General features: G+C 38.3%; 1 pseudogene; it reads left to right on the top strand.

Annotated features, from left to right (window-relative positions):
* The window catches only part of LOC100512712, a 113,631-nt pseudogene that overhangs the window by 29,185 nt on the left and 65,169 nt on the right, over positions 1–19,277 (top strand).

Here is a 19,277-nt window from a genome sequence, read left to right as displayed (position 1 = left end):
CTCCTTGGAGAAATGGCTGATTTCAAATCCAGCAGGAGAAATGAACAAGATGTTCTCCTTATGTCTTGCCATAAAAGAGAGGTGGGAAGATTGTGAAAGACTACTGTGGCTGTGTCAGATGTGTTATAGACTTCAAGTCCTCTTCAAGGAGATTAAACCCAGAAGCTTCTGGCCATGTCTCACTATAATGCCCCTTCCCCCCACCTTGACCAGCCTGGGCTGCTCACACCCTGCTAGAGAAGGAATGTCACCTGTTCCTCACCCAGCCACCATATAAACTGTTCCCCATGCAAATTAGGTATCCTGCCCAAGACCAATCAGAATTGGGTCTCCACTCAGATCACACTGTAGGGTCTATAAGACGACTGCAGAGTGAGTTGGGCCCTCTTTTTTAATCTGCGCATGACTGTGAGTCCTCTCTCCCTCTCTGAAAATGTACTTTCGCATTAATAAATTTGTAAAACGTCTGCCATACCTTGTTTTGTTATGTTGAGATGGGGACGCAGGAAACTGTGACTGGTATCAAAAGGACTCAGGGGCCAAACTGACTAGGATCCATGGACCTAAGAGGGGACAGTCTGTGCACCAATAATTCTAACAACCTCAGTGAAAACAACAACAAAGAAATAAAATGCCTAATTGGTCCTCTTTGAAAGCTACTCTGGAGTCAACCACTTTCTCTTTTTCTTTTTTTTTTTGTAAAACTGGTAAATAAAATAAAAGAAGTACTTATCCCAACTTTCCTAATTAAACCGTAACTCAGGGCAACCAAATAGTTGATGAAATAATATTCTTGCCAGCAAATGACTAATAATAATATAATTAGTAGAGTACTACTATTTGGTACTGGTAATAAATGAATGGGCTTAGGCACTGATCATTAATGGCTGCAACATCACAATAAGGCAAGCAGACCCTTTATCATTCCTTTTGGAATGAATCAACATTATCTGTGAAGTAGACTTGCCAAAAATATCAAACCTGAAATTTGTAAGCCCTCTAGATCTACCTATGGGCCAAAGGAGCATAATAAATATATAAGCATGAAGGGGATGCAATCAGCATAATCCAGACAGTTGGGAATCCTAAAAGTTGAATGATCTGGATTCAATGATGAATAAACACTTGCAAGAAAAACAAACAAATTGAGTTCTTTTAAACCTATAGTTCAAAAGAAATGGTGTTTGGATCAGTAACTAAATAAATAGTGGTTATTAAAATTAAAGAGTCCTATTATCTTTCTATGTATTGAATATTTTATCATGATGGTCCTTGCCTCTTTGACCTCTAGTGAGGAAACTAGCATGAGAAACTGAAATATGCCTACAGTTGCACTAAGAATAAGAAATCTGGAATTTGCTTCAAAATTGATGGGGGAAGTTCCCTTCATGGTTCAGCGGTTAACAAACCCAACTAGTATCTATGAGGATGCGGGTTCAATCCCTGGCCTCGCTCAGTGGGTTAAGATTCCTGGAGTTCCCATCATGTGAAGTGGTTAATGAATCTGACTAGGAACCATGAGGTTGCAGGTTCGATCCCTGGCCTTGCTCAGTGGGTTAAGGATCTGGCGTTGCTGTGAGCTGTGGTGTAGGTCACAGACGCGGCTTGGATCCCACGTTGCTGTGGCTCTGGAGAAGGCCAGCAGCTACAGCTCTGATTCGACCCCTAGCCTGGGAACCTCCATATGTCGCAGGAGCAGCCCTAGAAAAGGCGAAAAGACAGAAAAAAAAAGATCCCAGCATTGCTGTGAGCTGCAGTGTAGGTCTCAGACGAGGCTCAGATCCTGCATTGCTGTGGCTGTGGCGTAGGCTGGCAGCTGTGGCTCCAAGTCGACCCCTAGCCTGGGAACTTTCATATGCTGCAGGTGCGGCTCTAAAAAGCAAAAAATAAATGAATAAATAAATAAAATTTCTGGGATTATGGTGGTAGTATTAAGAGAGGGTATAAAGAAAATATATTGGCCTGCATTGGTCTGCAACTGGTATTTGATGAGACCAATCAAAAGTTTCTACTTTCTTTTTACTTCTCTAAACATTTAAATTTTTCCATACTAAAACATTTTTTATAAATGTAGATGGATTGAAATGTGCTTTTCTAAGCTCTTGGAAAGGAAAAAGCCATTCTTTAAGTTAGTTTTCTTCTCTGGCCAAGGAGATCATAATTCTGTCCCATCTATCCAGAACACTCAGATTGCTCTGAGGTCTAGTGGTGAAAAAAACCAACATGAGCAATAAAGAGACTCTTTAATCTCACCTAGATGAAGACAGCAAAGAGAAAGGCTGAGCTTCCCTAGTGGCACAGTGGGTTATGGACCTGACACAGTGGGTAGCAGCTTGGGTCGTTGCTGTGGCACAGGTTTGACCCCTTGCCTGGCAACTTCTGCATGGTGGAGGGATGGCAAAAAAAAAAAAAAAGAGTAAAGGCTGGTGCTAGGGCAGATGGTGTAATATCAATATAAGAAAAAAAAAAATATTTTCTCTCAAAAACCAGTTGTTACTACCCTGTATACTTTCACAGCAAAATTTCTACATTTTCATCATTAAAGTAAATTTACTATTTAGGTAACATGTGAATTATCATACACTTAAAGCCTGGAAATGATCATCTAGGCTGAAATGATGTTAAATCTATTTGGCCCCTGTATTCTCCAGTCCTGCTTGCTTTGTCTGTACTGCTCTTACAAAGGTGGGGAGGATCTGCTGGTTTTCAAGCCCCCTTCAAGGGATAGAACTCAAAGCCTCTGGCTAAGACAAGAATTACCAGACCCTTATCATAGCCCCACCCATCTCATTGTAATGCCCCCTCCCCCACCTTGAGCAACCTGGCCTACTCCTTCCTACCCTCTGCTGGGAAAGGTATGTAGCCCACTCCTCACCCTGCCCTTAGAGAGCCCTTATGCACCCCCAACCAGCCAGCAAGCGTATTTTAGGACCTCTCTTTCCCCAACCAATCAGCAGGTCAGCAGGTGTATTCTGAGACTTCTCTTCTCCCTGGGTCATAAAAACAGACATGACTATGCGCTTGTTGTTGGCTCTCCCTGATTATTAGGAAGTCGTCCAGCTGTGCCTCCAGCATCTCTTATCTCAATAAACTCTACTTTCTCTCCACTTCACCATGCTCAACAAACTCTTCTTTCTTTTCACCCCAGTATGAGTCCAGAAATTCTTTTCCCACTCAAGTGCACAGACCACAAGATCTACCAATATTTTTTATTTGGCTGTACCCATGGCATGTGGAAGTTCCTGGGCCAAGGATCAAACCTGTGCCACAGCAGTGACTGAAGCCCCTGCAGTGACAAGGCCCCATCTTTAACCCGCTGCACCACAAGAGAACTCAAAAACTGCATCTGTTGTAGTTTATTTTATTTTGGTCCCACAGCATGCAGGAATTCCCCAGGCCAGGGACTGAAGCTATGCCACAGCAGTGCCAATGCCAGGTCCTTACCCACTGGGTTTACCAGGGAACTCCTAGAGCTCTGCCAATATTAATGCCAGCATTCAAAGCAAATTCTTCATATCTTGCTTCCTTCATACACTACCCACTTGCAGGATCTTCTGCCCTCAGATCTTACTGATCCCTCAGATTATTACATACATCACATCCTTCCACCCAGAACACAAACTCCATTAAAAGCAGTGATTAGTACCATCAACACTGAATTTACCTTATGTGTTCCCATCCGCAACACCAGTGCTTTCAACATGTGTGTTGCCTAGTACATGTCTGACCAAAAACATTATAGAAAAAATCTCTAACTAAATAAAAATGATACTACTACTAGGATTCCTCCTCCACCTACTACTAATAAAATACATGAAACAGTATAAATGAGAATCTAAAGCTAGTACCGGAAATCCAAGGCTATAAAATGAATTATCCCAAAGCCATCGGCCAATCCACTGATGGTAAGAAGTTACTTGTGAATTGGTCATCATTTAAATGAATAACTGAGAGGAGTTAAAACAAATTTTATAACCAGAGTAAACATTTTTATACCTAAAATGTTTGAGTTCAACTAACCAGTAGTTTTAACAGAAATAGATGATCTACAAAGTATTCATTCAGATTTCTAAATGATCAATTCTCTATCTTACCTTATGAAATAATTAATTAGAACTATAATAATGTGTCAAGGATTCATCAATCTCTCCTTCCTCTATTTACCAAGGTTTGGTATCATTACAAAATCAAGCCCTTTTGGAGTTCCTGTTGTGGTGCAGAGGAAACAAATCCAATGAAGTTGAGGGTTTATCCCTGGCCTTGCTCCATGGTTAAGGATCCAGCGTTGCTGTGAGCTGTGGTGTAGGTCGCAGATGTGGCTCAGATCTGATGTTTCTGAGGCTATGGTGTAATCCTGCAGCTGTACCTCCAATTGGACCCCTAGCCTGAGAACATCCATATGCCGCAGGTGCAGCCCTAAAAACCAAAAAATAAAATTTTTTTTTAAATTTAAATATCAAGTCCCTTTGCAGAATTTAAGCGTTTCAAAAACCCTCATCAATGTCATTCACTAAGATAAAATAATATAAAAATTAGAAATTCCCTGGCTACATGATGAGAAAGGCCCCCTCAGTGATGCCCTTAAGGTGGACTAGCATTCAGACTACACCTGAGTTGGAACTTGAATTCCAAAGGGGACCATTAAACCACAACTTTTCTTCTCTTTTTAAAACCATTAGAAATAAACCTGTCTCCTGACCTTTAAGACTCTGAGGAGACCATATTAAGATCTTTTGTCTCTTTTAACTCCCCTAGCCCCCTTCTCTAGTTTTAGAATAGTGATTCTCAGATAAGTACAATGAGTTCAAACAGTAGGGTTAGAAGGACAATTTAGTTTGCTCTGCAGCCAAGTTACTCACAGAATAAATAAGTTGACTTACTCAGTCTTAGTTTCTTCATGGGCTTTGTTTAGAGGCATCTCAGCTTAAGCAAGTAGCCTGTCAGCAGCCTGAAGAAATCTGTGGAAATCTAATAGTGTATATATATATATGAAATGTGTCTATGAAATCTTTTATTCAGTCTTAGGTGCATAATTTTACTACTTCTTTAGGCCTGGAAAATATAAGCAACGAAAACAAGAGAAAGAGAAAATTGGTGTAATACTGCATGTCCCCCTCATCCCTTAGCACCCTATTTTCCCATTTCATCAGAAAATGATGCATACTGTAAGAAACATTTTTAAATTATTAGACCAAATATTTAAGTGTACTAATTGTCTCTCTTTCTCTCTATGTATATATACATACATATATACATTTTTTTAATGGCTGCACCCATAGTCTATGGAGGTTCCCCAGGACAAGGATTGGCTCTGAGCTGCATCTGTGACCTATTTGGCAGCTGAAGCAACACTGGATCCTTTAACCCACTTGGCCAGGCCAGGGATCGAACCTTTGCCTCCACAGTGACCTAAGACAGTATAGTCAATTCTCAACAACAGTGGGAACTCCCAAAATGCTATATTTATTAAAGTTTCTCAAATATAAGTACCTTTCCATCACTTTGTTTTTTTTTTTTTTTTTTTTTTTTTGGCCATGCACATAGCATGCAGGAAATTCCTTGGGCCAGGGATTGAACCCATGCTACAGCAGTGACAACACCAGATTCTTAATCTATAAGACCACCAGGGAACTCCTATCACTTTCTAAAAGAAGGTAGAAGACACAATTTTTTTTTTTCTTAAGATGCAAGTTTTATGGATATTAATTATTATGCTGTATGGAAACCCATACGTGCTTTCAGGAGGCTTTTGAGATATATAGAGCTACTTATTACCATATTAATGGCACTATTTCTCTTCTGTTTTCTGCTTATATTTTTTCCTCTGCAGTTATATCCTAATGAGGCTGATACATGTCACTGAGGTTCATGTCATCTGAGGTTCTGCTGGGGAGACTGTATATTCTCCTTTCTACAAAATAACAAGAATGGGTTTTCTGATGACTATTTGCCTTTTCCACTAATTCCCACTTCATATCTATGGTGATATGTCTAAAAGAGATGAGTCAATTCTGATCTAGTGATAAGTCAATTATTTTATTTATTTGACTCATACTCAAAGCAGCTCTTCCCCAAATAGTGGCCTTCCTGCCTGTGGGATGTAGCCTAATCTACTGCCTGAATCTACTCCTAGCAACATCCAGATTTTGCCTTTTGTTAACTTGGACACTTACAGGAACTGCGTTTCTGTTGTTATAGTGTCCATTGACAGAGAATGGATAAAGAAAATATGGTGCATATGTACACATGATGTTATATTATTCAGCCATAAAAAGTAAAGAAATCCCACAACAGCATAGATGAAACTTGAGGGCATCATAGCAAGTGAAATAAGTCAGATAGAGAAAGAACAACACTGTATAATCTCACTTATAGGTGGACTCCCAAAAGGCTAAACTCTCAGAAACAGAGAAGAAAGGTGGCTATCAGGGTGGGCTGGAGAGTGGAGGAAATGGGGAGACATTGGTCAAAGGGTACCACCATCTAGTTAGAAGGTAAGTTCTGGGAGTCTGATGCACAGCATGATGAGTGGTGTCAACAACACGATCGCATACTTGAAAGCTGCTAAGAGGGTAGATCTTACACGTTCTCAACAGACACACATGCACAAAGAAAAAAATTAACTATGTGGGGTGACATATGTGTTATATGTCAATTACATCTCGATAAAGCTGGAAAGGGGGGAAAAAGAAGAGTCAAATGGAGCAGAGTGAGGCTAATGGAGAAAAGCCACTGCCTTGAGCAGTACCAAGGTGGGCGGAGAGCCTCGGGCCTGTACCAGCACCACTGGGGAGAGGGAGGGGACATCACAGCTGTGATCCTTGTTGCAGATCCTAGGCAGCCTCAGGCAGCTTTTCAAATTTAGATGCTGAAAACCAACAAATGACATTATAAGAAAGAATGACATAAATGCCTATACTCTACTTATGGGTCTCTTGGCATCATTTTCCATCTAAATGCTGCTTCCTGCAGTTCTCAAGGCAGGGACATTAACACGGATCAGAAGTTCCCAAACTTTTCATCATCAACCCCTACACTATAAGAAAAGTTGAAATTTTATGAAGCATCTTTTATATTTTTATTATTTATCGAGAACATTTACCAGTTACCTACTATGTGCCAGGAGAAAATAAAAATAAGACACAGACTTTAAGTATAGACTTTGTTCCGTATTATTCTTCCTCTTAACTTCAGTATAAGAGTTATTGAACTATTTGGTGTTCCTGAAAGGGCATGACTAGACAAATACAAAATCCTGTAATGACTGCAGGGTTAGTCCTAGAATTGCTCAATAATTTTGTCTTTTAATTTAAGAAGATACTAAAAGACTTTCCTGTCCCAAAGTATCTCAGCTTTGTGGAGACTGGAGGTGCCCTGCAATTGACTCAAGATCCTGTTTATTTATTTAAATGAGTGGTTTCTATTTAACAAGTGAGTACAGATTTTCACAACAGTACCTACCTCACTGCATGGCTCAGAGACAAACTCTGAGAGAAAGAAAAATTTTATGGGGAAAATTTCAAGGTTCTATTCCCTATACATGGGATATTGAAAGGTCCATAAAACTTACAGGGATAACTAGAAACCCTGACCTTTTGCACACAGATCAGCAAAGGATGGTGGAAAATAAGGATGCATCCAGGTCAGGAGATAAATTAAATAGAAGTAGTTGGGGAGTTTCTGTCATGGCGCAGTGGAATTGAATCCAACTAGGAACCACGAGGATGTGGGTTCAATCCCTGGCTTTGCTCAGTGGGTTAAGGATCTAGCATTGCCATGAGCTGTGGTGTAGGTCACAGACATGGCTCGGACCCTGAGTGCTGTGGCTATGGTGTAGGCCAGCAGCTGTAGCTCCAATTAGACTCCTAGCCTGGGACCTCCACATGCCACGAGTCTGGCCCTAAAAAGCAAAAAAAAAAAAAAAAGTGAAATTGGTCTTTTATGTGTTTTTTTTTCCCTTCTCATACACCATTGCTCTTTCCTGTCCAGAATCTGTTCTGTATTCTCAGTAGTCCTACACACACACACACACACACACACACACACACACACGCATGTGGCACACACACACACACCTGCATGGATGCACACATACATAGAGTCTCCAGTTTGCTCTGTTCAAATTCAGCCTGTAAAAACTAAAGAAAATGGAGTTCCCTGGTGGCTCAGTGGGTTTGGGATCCAGTATGGTCACTGCTGTGCAGGTTCAATACCTTGCCTGGGAATTTTCACAATGCCACAGGATTGGCAAAAAAAAAAAAAAAAAAAAAAAAAAAAAAAACCTTTAAAAATACCATCTTCCACACCCTAGGGGAAAATTTCATCAACACACAATCTCAATCCCACTGCTAAATCAAAATATCAAAATCAAGTTTACCAATATCACAATTTCATGTTAGGCATTCAATATGCATTTTATTTACAGAAGGGAAGAATAAGCTATAAAGGAGAGAATCATCTGAAATTGCAGGGTACAGAATTTAAGTCAATAGAGATGTTTAAATTTATTTTTGCTTTTATTTCTTTTGCTTTGGGAGACTGACCTGAGAAAATATTTGTAAGGTTGATGTCGTAGAATGTTTTGCCTATGTTCTCTTCCAGGAGTTTGATGTTGTCTTGAGATATTTAAATTTAAAGTAAAATTAAGTCATAATTTGAAATTATATGTGGAGTTTATTTTCTAAAGAATATTTTGGAAAGTTCAACTTCTATTTTAGCTCACGTTTTCGGAGAAACCGATATGGATGGAGTAGGCACGGGTAGTTGCAGAAGTCCCAGCAGAGGATCATAGATGAAGAGGGAAATGGACTTTGGGAGATCACTCCAAGTTAATAAATTGCTCAGAAAAAGCCATCAGAACAAGGCAGGCTTGCTTGACTAGTGGAGGTGTGAGAATTGCCTCAGGTCGTTGGGTGGTGGATGGGATGAGGTCTGCATTCAGATTCAGACCAAGGGCAGGAGTTTGAGGACTGCCCTTCTGCTGATTTGAATACATACCTTACCAGATACCAAGGAGGAGCTACTACTCCCGGAAAGAAAGAGGTGGGCTTTTCCAACCCCCACATCCCCTGGATGATAAAACTGTAGCCCACTGGATCCTCAAGGCAGAGCTTCCTTGCCTGCCTGCTTGCATCCCTTACAAGCCAAGCGTCCTATCTTAATAAATCTATTTCTTGCCTATCACTTTGTCTCTCACTGAATTCCTTCTGCACAGAGGCATGAAGAACCTGAACCTCAGTGAGTTCAGACACAGGGTGAGTGATTCTAATTTAAAACCATGGGTTTAAATCCCAATCTGGGTTTTGGCTGGGTTCAAATCCCAGTCTGGGTTTGGGCTAGGTTCAAGCTGTCAATGCTGTCAGTTTCAAAACTATTTGGTCAAAATGAAGAATATCATCAATCATTATTCTTTTATTGCAAGTAAACAAGGATTTATATTCTTTTTCATGAAATAAGATTGACCAAAAAAAGAATAAATATTTTATATTTTTGAAAACCCCAACAGTCAGGCTACTGATATCCTTAATTAGTTTCAATAAATCTCAATGCTTCCTATCATCTACTCTTTAACTTGTACGTGAGAAGTAGAATATCTACTTAGCTCCTGGTAAATATGCAATCTAGATCTATAAACATGCAGTTGACAGGGCCCACCACCAGAGGGCAATATAGAAGTTAAATCTTTAGGCTTATAGTGAAAACTGGAAGTTTAAATAAAAGCTATTTTACAGTATGTCTTTCTGATGAATGTTCTATATAATAACACTGGATTATATGTACATGGATTCTAAAAAGTCAGCAGCACATGACACTGGTCAACTTCTATAACAAGGGGAACATAATTTGAGTGCAGAAAAACAATAAACTTACATCTTAAAATTCCACCCCCACAGAATCTTCTTACTGAAAAATAAGAACAATAGCTCTCTGTGACTCAATGACCAGTTAACATTATCAGGAGTAGAATTTCTTCCCTATGATGCTCAAATACACAGTAAAAAGGCATGTCTAGGAGAATGGATAAACTCTAAGTGACATGCGAAAATAATTAATTCTTCAAATGGAAAAATTATGAGATCTAGAAGAAACGATTTTCTCTGTACTAGTGTGGAAATATACAAAAAGGGTCTCTAAGAAACATTAAAAAAAATCACTTTCAGGAAGTAATTTAGGTAGAAGAAAATTAACATGGATGAAAGAGGAGATCTGATTTTCAAAATAGATCCATTTATTTGTTTGTTTGTTTGTTTGTTTTGTTCTTTGGAATATAAGGAAACTGTGGCTTTCAGACCAGTCTCCCAATGGAATTAAGAGATTGAGGACTATACTGGAGCCCAGCCAAGATCTGACTATCTTGTAATAATACTGGTGAAATACAGCCAAATCATTTGAACTACAAGCATCCTCTCTGAAAAGAATCTTAAGACACAAACTAGAGAGATAATACTGTTTACTTTAGAGAGAAAATACAGTTTCTGGATCAAGACAATAAGGTCAGCAAACCTTCCAGCCGTTGCTAATCAGGGAAGGGAGAGGATGCAGAGACAGGGGAGGAAGAGTCAAGAAACAATAGTGTAGCCTTGGGGCAGGGTCCTGGTTCCTCGTCAAGGAATATACATAACAATATCTTTGAGTTCTCTTGCAGAACTAAAACCCCCAACAAATGAAAGATGGTAACTACTTGATAAAGCATTCTTCATTTCAGAAAGAAGGTCACAGGTATGATAATCTCAAGGACCATCAGAACCAGTCCCAGGGCCAGTAAACACCAGCTTTGAAGAAGAATGCAAGCCTGAATCTTCCCTGATCCTCATGTGCAGCCCTATTTTTTACTCCCAAACTATACACCCCTCCCAAAGGAGGGCACAGCCTTTAGGACATTAGCCTGCTGTGGCTCCCTTTACCTGGCAAAGCAATAAAATCTACTCCTTTCCTTGACTCAGAACTGTCTCTGTATTTCTCTTTGGCACCAGTGGACAGAGGCCAAGTTTCTGCAACAGTATTTGTTATGGCAGCCCTAGAACTGATGGTATTTGATTCCTAATATTGGGCTTGAAGTCCCCTTAAAACCTCTGGCCAAGACAAAAATTACCAGACCCTTATCATCACCCCACCCATCTCATTGTAATGCCCCTTCTTCCACCTCGAGCAACATGGGCTACTCCTTCCTAATCCAAAAAGGTATGTGCCCACTCCTCACCCTGCTTCTATAGGAACAGTAGGAACAAGTGCAGGGGCAAGGTAAAGGGACTCTCCAGGGAACTTCCCTGGGACCATCTTCCATGCAAATAAGGTATCCTGCCTGAGACCAGTCAGAAGATCAAATATGCTCCATGCAAGAGAGGAATCAACACCCAGCTCTCAGGCACACGCAGTGGGGCTGGGCAGGAAGAATCAGGTCCCCACCGAGGTCCACAGCAATGGCATATAGGAAAACCCAGTTGTAAAACAGGACCAATCCCTCCTGGCAGGGCAGTTTGCTCTCCCTCTTAGGATGTACTTTCGCTTTAATATACTTGCTGCAACACTTTCCTTTCGGTAAACCCAATCACAGTCTCCAAGTCATCACTGACAAGGCTAAAACACTTTCGGTTTGGCAAACTTGCTGATTTTTTTTTTCCATTCTAGCTGGTTTACAGTGTCCTGTCAATTTTCTACTGTAGAGCATGGTGACCAGTTACACATACATGTATACATTTTTTCTCACATTATCATGCTCTAGCATAAATGGCCAGACATAGTTCCCAGTACTACACAGCAGGATCTCATTGCTAATCCATCCCAAAGGCAATAGTTTGCATCTATTAACCCCAAGCATCCCATCATCCCACTCCCTCCCTCTCCCCCGTCCCCTCCCCCTTCCCCTTCCCTTCCCCCTTTCCCTCCCGATTGGCAACCACAAGTCTATTCTCCAAGTCCATGATTTTCTTTTCTGTGGAAAGTTTCATTTGTGCCATATATTAGATTCCAGATATGTGATATCATATGGTGTTTGTCTTTCTCTTTCTGACTTTGATGATTTTTTTTTTTTAAGTGCCTGACAGACCTAACATTTTTGAGCTGTCACACCTCCAAGCTATAACACTTTCACTTTAAGGAGCTTGCTCTTGCTTTCAAGGAGCTCGCTGCACCAATTCTTTGCTGCATGCTCAGGCGAGAACCAAGAAAACAATGCAGCAGTAACACTGAGATGGCAACTATATTTTGATTGTGCTGACTATTCTCAGATCATTAATGGACACAAAGTTAGAGACACAAGTGGGACCAGAATAACAAACAGTTGTAAAAGTTAATTCTTTTTTATCAAATCAGTAGCTATAGCTGGTTTAAAGAGACATTTTAACAGAAAGTTTATAATTGTCAAAAACCACAAAAAAAAGCAATTTTTAACCTTAATTCCTCTCAACCCCGTCTTTCTGACCATAAAGATACTTTTATAAAAATTAATCTCTTCTGTTATTTGAAATTACATCCTTACACTGTTCGCCATTATTTCATTTTTCTTTTTAAACATTATCCACTAGTTTCTAATAAGATATATACATAGTGTTTTACCAGTTCTCTCTTACTCTTCCCTGTTGTTCCCGATGTATATATAACAAAAGTCACTGTTAAAGCAATATTCATAGGCTTTGTTATTTTGATCAGGTAACATCTTACACTGTTGAATTACATGGTGAAATATTACCTTTTTTTTGACCATGCCTGTAGCAGCATGTGGAAGCATCTGCAGCATGTGGAAGTTCCGGGGCCACAGAGCAAACTCATGCCACAGCAGCCACAGCCCAAGTCAATTCAGTGACAATGCCAGATCCTTAAACTGCTGTATCACAGGGGAACTCCTATAATTGCACTTTTATACAAACTTGTGTTTTGCCTAGACTTGATAAATGCCATATTTTCATTGTTCAGTAGCTTGCTTAGCTTTCTGTGTATAAATAATTAAATTATTCTCAGATTTTCTAATATAACTAACTGCAAAACACCTTTCAATCTGATCAAACAGAACAGGATTCAAAGATTTGTGAAATATTTGAAACATTTGAAAATGTCTCAACTTCACCTTATACACAATTAGTAGCTTGGCTAGATATGCAACTTTCGATTGAAAATTATTTTTCTTTAGAAATTTGAAAGAATTTTTCATTTTCTTTGGTTTCCAGTAGTGCTACTGAGACGTCCAATGTCATTCTCACTATTAATTCTTTTATATATTGACACTGTCTTCCTCCTGACGCCCCAATAGTCACAAATCTTTTAGGATATTCTATTTATCCTCGAAATTCTAATACTCCATAATAATATACAGTGAGATGAAGTTTTTAACTCATTTTGCTTAGCTCTCTTTGGATACTCTGTATCTGAAAATCTGTGCACTTTACTTCTCTGATATTGCCTTATTTCTTTGGTTATTTCTCCCTAGCATTTTCCTCTGTTTTTCTTTTTTGAAATTGATGTTAACAGGATGTTGTACCTCTGATGTTGACACTCTAATTTACAATTTTTTTCCTATTTCCATCTCTCTTTTGTAGTAGTTGTTCTATTTTCTGGGAGATTTCCTATATCTTCTGAGCTGTTCAATAATGATTTACTTTATCATGTCATGATTCTTTTAGAGATATCATTCTTGTTGCTTTGGAATATACAGTATTAGACTCGTAGTTTGTTAAAGTTTTTCAGAAAATACTAATTTTTAATTTTTGTCTGCACTATGGTCTGTCTATTTTTATTTTGTTTTCCTTTCTACTGTTTGTTGTTTCCCTGTTTGTTGGTCTCTATTATATTAAATGATTTCTGCAAATGTCTTTTAAACTTAATCAGGTATTAATTTTAAGAATAAGGTAGAACATGAATGGCATTTCTATTGCTTGTAAATAGCTGGGCTGCAGAGTTATGACCAGGTAGGACCAGGGACATTTAATTTTGCTTATCCCAAAATTAAATGGATCTTTTCTCCCTGGATATTGAATTTTCCCATAGATGAATTGTTCATTTACTAGCATGAAGAACAAACTTGGCAACCTACATCTAGGAGAATAAGCAGTGAGTTCGTTATGCTGACTTTATTTTTTTTTTTTTTTTTCCTTTTTAGGGCCGCATCAGCGGCACATGGAGGTTCCCAGGCTGGGGGTAGAATCGGAGCTGTAGCCGCTGGCTACAGCCATGGCCAGAGCAACACAGGACCCGAGCCACATCTGCGACCTACACCACAACTCACGACAACACCAGATCCTTAACCCACTGAGCGAGGCCAGGGATCGAACCTGCAACCTCATGGTTACTAGTCGGATGTGTTTCCACTGAGCCACTATGGTAACTTCCATCATGCTGACTTTAACTCAAACTCTGTTTTTAATAACTTATGCCACTTCCATTTGTGTAGGATTCCAGAATCAAGAGTCTCTCTGACCGAACTCTCCATAGAAACCTCTATGCTTTTACTAGAATAGCCAAAGAGAATTCACTGTTTTTTGTTTGAGATTGGAAAGTTTGGGGGTGGGTATATCTACTCCTTAAACAGAATTTCAAATAATCTCAGTTTTCAGGTCTATTGTGTATGTCTGTTTTATGGTGTTTCCAATTCTTGAGACTTACCAAAGTTTTAGGGGAAAATCTGCTGAATTTTTGTTCACTTCTCTCTTGAGGAATCTTTGCAAAGTGAAGAAAATCTACATCTAAATCACATTAATCCATCCACTGTTCATCTTCCAAAATTTTGTTGACATTGATCATCTATTATAATCTCCTCTCCAATAATCCATGTCCTTCTGAGTTTCTGTCATTCACATTACTTTACTGTTATTTTCTCATAGTTATTAAGGAATTACCCACTGAATTCTAGGAACTACCCACTTCTAATAAAAGTGGAGATTGCTTTCCATCAGTATTTTCTTCCTTCCTGTGGGTCTGTTATAAGAATCCTGAAAGGCATCACTCCTTATGAGGAGTTTGTAAATATTTATGGACAAAATATGTTCAAAATACATTTTTAAATTAAGATGGTAGACACAGATAACTTGGTTCTGATTATGGCTCCAAGTTACATTCAAAAAATTGTTTTACACTTAGTGCCCTAGCTTCCTTTTCTGTAAATTGGGGTTAACAATAGTATTTAATTAATGTGGTTATAGCAAGAACTAAATGAGTAATATATATAAAGCATTCAGAAGAGTGGTACAAGTTCACACAGAATTTCAGTGTGCTATTGCTCTTCCTGAGCTGTTCCCAGACTTCAAATTATCCTCAGTCTATTGCACTTCGTTATTTAGATCTCTTTGTCTAACTCTTCTGCTTTTTATGTGGGACCAATCTGATATTAATATGTTGTACTTTCATTTGAATTCATCTCAAAGTATTGGTAATTTCCCTTAAGAGTTCCTACTTGACCCATGAATTATTTACAGATATTTAATATCCATGTGTTTGTGAGTTTCATAAATTTCTTTCCGGTAATTATTTCTTATTTCATTCCATTGTCATCTGAGAGCACACTTTCTGTTGTTTACATACTTTTAAATGTATTAAAATCTTTTTTACGGCCTAGCATATAATCTATCCATATGCATTCGAAAAGAATATAAGAATGAATATTCTGATCCTGTTGGGTGGAATGTCCCATAGATATTTATTAGGTCAAGTTGATTGATAATGTAGTTCAAGTGTCTTTTATTTTCCTGTTGATTTTGTCTGTTCTGGTATTAAAAGAGGGGTATTAAGGCATCCAACTATTATTGTAGAAGTGTCTGATTCTTTTTTCCATTGTGTCCAATTTTACTTCATCATACTTTAAGCTCTCTAGTTAGATAAGTTTATAATTATTATAACATTCTTGACAGAATAATCATTTTATCATTATAAAATGTTTTTGTTTGTCTCTACTAAAACTTCTGTTCTTAAACATATTTTTCTGATATTTGCTTAGCCATTCCAGTTTTATTGTTGTGTTGTTTTGTTTTCTTGTTATTATTACAGTATATCTTTTTTTTTTTTTTTTTTTTTTTTTTTTTTTGTCTTTTGCCATTTCTTGGGCTGCTCCCGCTGCATATGGAGGTTCCCAGGCTAGGGGTCCAATCAGAGCTGTAGCTGCCAGCCTACGCCAGAGCCATAGCAATGTGGGATCTGAGCCATGTCTGCAACCCACACCACAGCTCATGGCAACACCGGATCCTTAACCCACTGAGCAAGGCCAGGGATCGAACCCTCAACCTCATGGTCCCTAGTCGGATTCGTTAACCACTGAGCCATGACGGGAACTCTCAGTATACCTATTTTAATGCTTTTATACTTAACCTGTACAAAAAAAGCTCTTGACTTTAAAGTATATCACTTGTATACAGCATATGTTTGTATCATTTTTTAACCCATTCTGAAATGTCTCCCTTTAGATAAAATGTTTAATCTTTTTATATTAAATGTAATTAATATTCAATTTTATAATTTTTATATCAAATGTAAGTCAGGTAGGATTTAAGTCCAACTTTTGTGATTTGTTTTCCATGTGTCACATTTTTTCCTAATTTCTCATCCTCTACTACTGGCCCCTTTTGTTGTTGTTGCTGCTGCTGCTGTTGTTGTTTAAGAGATATTTTCTAGTGTATAATTTCAATCCTCTTATGTTTTACTCTATTTTTTAGTTATATTCTTAATGTTTTCCCTAAGGATTACAAATAGCATGTTAACTTGGAAGTATCTGGTTTTGATTAATACCAGCTTAATTTAAATAGTATAAAAAATTTTCCTCCTATGTAGCTCTATTACTTTGCCCTACTTTGTGCTATTACTGATATAAAAATTGCATCTTGGAGTTCCCTTGTGGCTCAGTGGGGTAAGGATCTGGCATTGTCACTGCAGTGGCTTAGATCACTGCTGTGGTGAAGGTTTGATCCCTGTACCAGGAACTTCTACAAGCCACAGGTGTGGCCAAATTGGAAAAAAAAAAAGAATCTATACATAATATGCCCATGAACAAAGTTATAATTATTAATTTATGCAGTTGTCTTTTAAAACAAGAGGGAAAAAAAAGTGTTACAAAAAGTACATTTATACTATTTTTATATTTATCTATATAGTTTTACCTTTATTGATGTTCTTTATTTTTTCATATGGATTCAAGTTACTGGCTAGTGTCCTTTGATTTTCATCTGAAGGACTCACTTTGGTGATTCTTCAGCACATGTCTGCTAAAAAAGAAAAAATCTCAAGTTTTTTTATAAAAGTATTGAAAGTTTTATGAATTTGCATGTCATTCTTCTGTAATGGCCATGGTCATCTCTGCATCATTCTAATTTTTGTAGGCTTGCTACTAAAGTAAGCAATTAGTATCTGTTCTTATGTGGTACAGAATTTTAAATGTTATAGATTATGAAGTTATAGATAAAAGCTTATTTATTTAGAGACAATTTCAAGAGCATATTTGGGCAATGTTAATATTGATGTTGCAAATTCAATATTACAGTGTAGCAAGATATAATAGATGAAACACAACTAACAACATTTTTTTCCAGATAAATAAGGTTAAGGTTAATTATCAGTTGTCACATCTTTTCCAATATTTTCAGTTAGCTTTCAACTTCACAAAAGTGAAATGAAAGGATGGCATATTTTGAATTAATTCCTGATCCAAAACACAGAATTCTTAAAGGTGAAAGTCCATTGACAGAGCCTGTGTTTCCTGTGAAAAATAAACCTGTACCACTCTTTGAAAAATTTATAAATATTTTACAAATAATATGTTCCTGAAGTTACTCTAGTATTTTAAATGGTTTCAGTGCACACACAAATTTCTATCCTCACACCCCACTCTTTCTAGTGAAGTTGATTAAGTGACTCTTTTTGAGGGGGGGGGTCCCTGTCTTGCAAGACATGTTTTTATAATATTTTTTCAGCCTCTTTGCTGAAAACTCCATCTTGTCTTTCCTTACTTTGTCCGGTCTTCCTGCTTGAGAAACAGTCATGGTGATGGTAAATGACTTAAGCTTAAGAACAAAGACCTAAAGGCATCATTATTCACGGGGTCAGCTGAATGAGGACATAATACATTGGTCTAGGCACGCCCAGACCTGTGCAGATTGGCACACCGTTTGCACAAGCATGATATGTCCTCTAAAGAATAAGAGAAAGAGGAACCTCATGGCCAAGTGGTTTATGAGTGGTTGTTAGCAGAACATGCATTAGCAAAGAGAACTAAGGTGCAAACCTAGGCACACAGGGTTGCCACAAATAGGCATGGCTTTTGCAGAAGCACAGTGAGGATTCTCTGAAATGCTCTGCATAGATAGCTAACTAAAATGCTAATGATTCTTAAATGCCTAAAGTTTAGAGTAAAAGCTAAGTGACTTTTAAAATAATAAAAGAACTTATAAAATAATAAAAAAAAAAACCCTATATCCTGCACCTACAACCCCTTTTCACTTGGCGTAATCCTCAAGAGCACAGTAAAAGCAGTGTGGTTTCTTGAGGCAGGGCTCTTAGTCCCTGAGACCTTGAGTCCCCCAGTTCCCACCTGTACTTAAGATAAATGTCTCTGTGTTTTATGTTAACTTTTTTATGTTAACTTTTTTACCTTAAGTTCCACAGCACCCGTTCTTCAGCCCCATCCTGTTGGACCGGTCTCAGCATCCCAGATTACTTTTAGGTAGTTTGTTCCTCCTCTCCTGAACCCATTTCCTGGTAACAAAACAGTAAGATACAGATAAAGATTCTGACTCCCAGGGAAGTTAGGTTCTGATACCCTGGACTAGGCAGAGGGCCTAGAATCGCACTGTTTACATGGAATCTTATGTGTAATTGGTGAGCTTCTGAACATCTCAAAGAGACATTTAACACAGTTAAAGCTTCTGGAGAGAGAATGCATTTTATTGCCATCATTTTAATTTCATCTATCTAGATAATTCATGTTCTTGGTATAAAATTCAAAAGTAACAGTAGAAAGAAAAAGAACTCTTACATGCTTTTCCTGAAGCCATCCATTTCCCCCTCCTAGAGGTTATTATTTTTACCAGCTTCTTTTATATTTTTCAGGGGCATAGGAACTTGTGCCATATAGAGGGTTATTCCTCTTATTAGGGTAAGTTTGTATGTTTGTGTGTGTGTGTGTGTATGTGTTTTCTGAATTGTAGTCTGCAAGAATCTGAAGTCTCTTTCTAAAAGGAGAGTTAAAAAGAAGGAGTTCCCGTCGTGGCGCAGTGGTTAACGAATCCGACTAGGAACCATGAGGTTGCGGGTTCGATCCCTGCCCTTGCTCAGTGGGTTAACGATCCGGCGTTGCCGTGAGCTGT

The sequence above is a fragment of the Sus scrofa genome, chromosome 4 (genome assembly GCF_000003025.6).
Source record: "Sus scrofa isolate TJ Tabasco breed Duroc chromosome 4, Sscrofa11.1, whole genome shotgun sequence".
NCBI classification, from domain to species: Eukaryota; Metazoa; Chordata; class Mammalia; order Artiodactyla; family Suidae; genus Sus; species Sus scrofa.
Note: the sequence above shows the minus strand (reverse complement) of the source record. Positions and strands in the feature narration are given on the sequence as shown.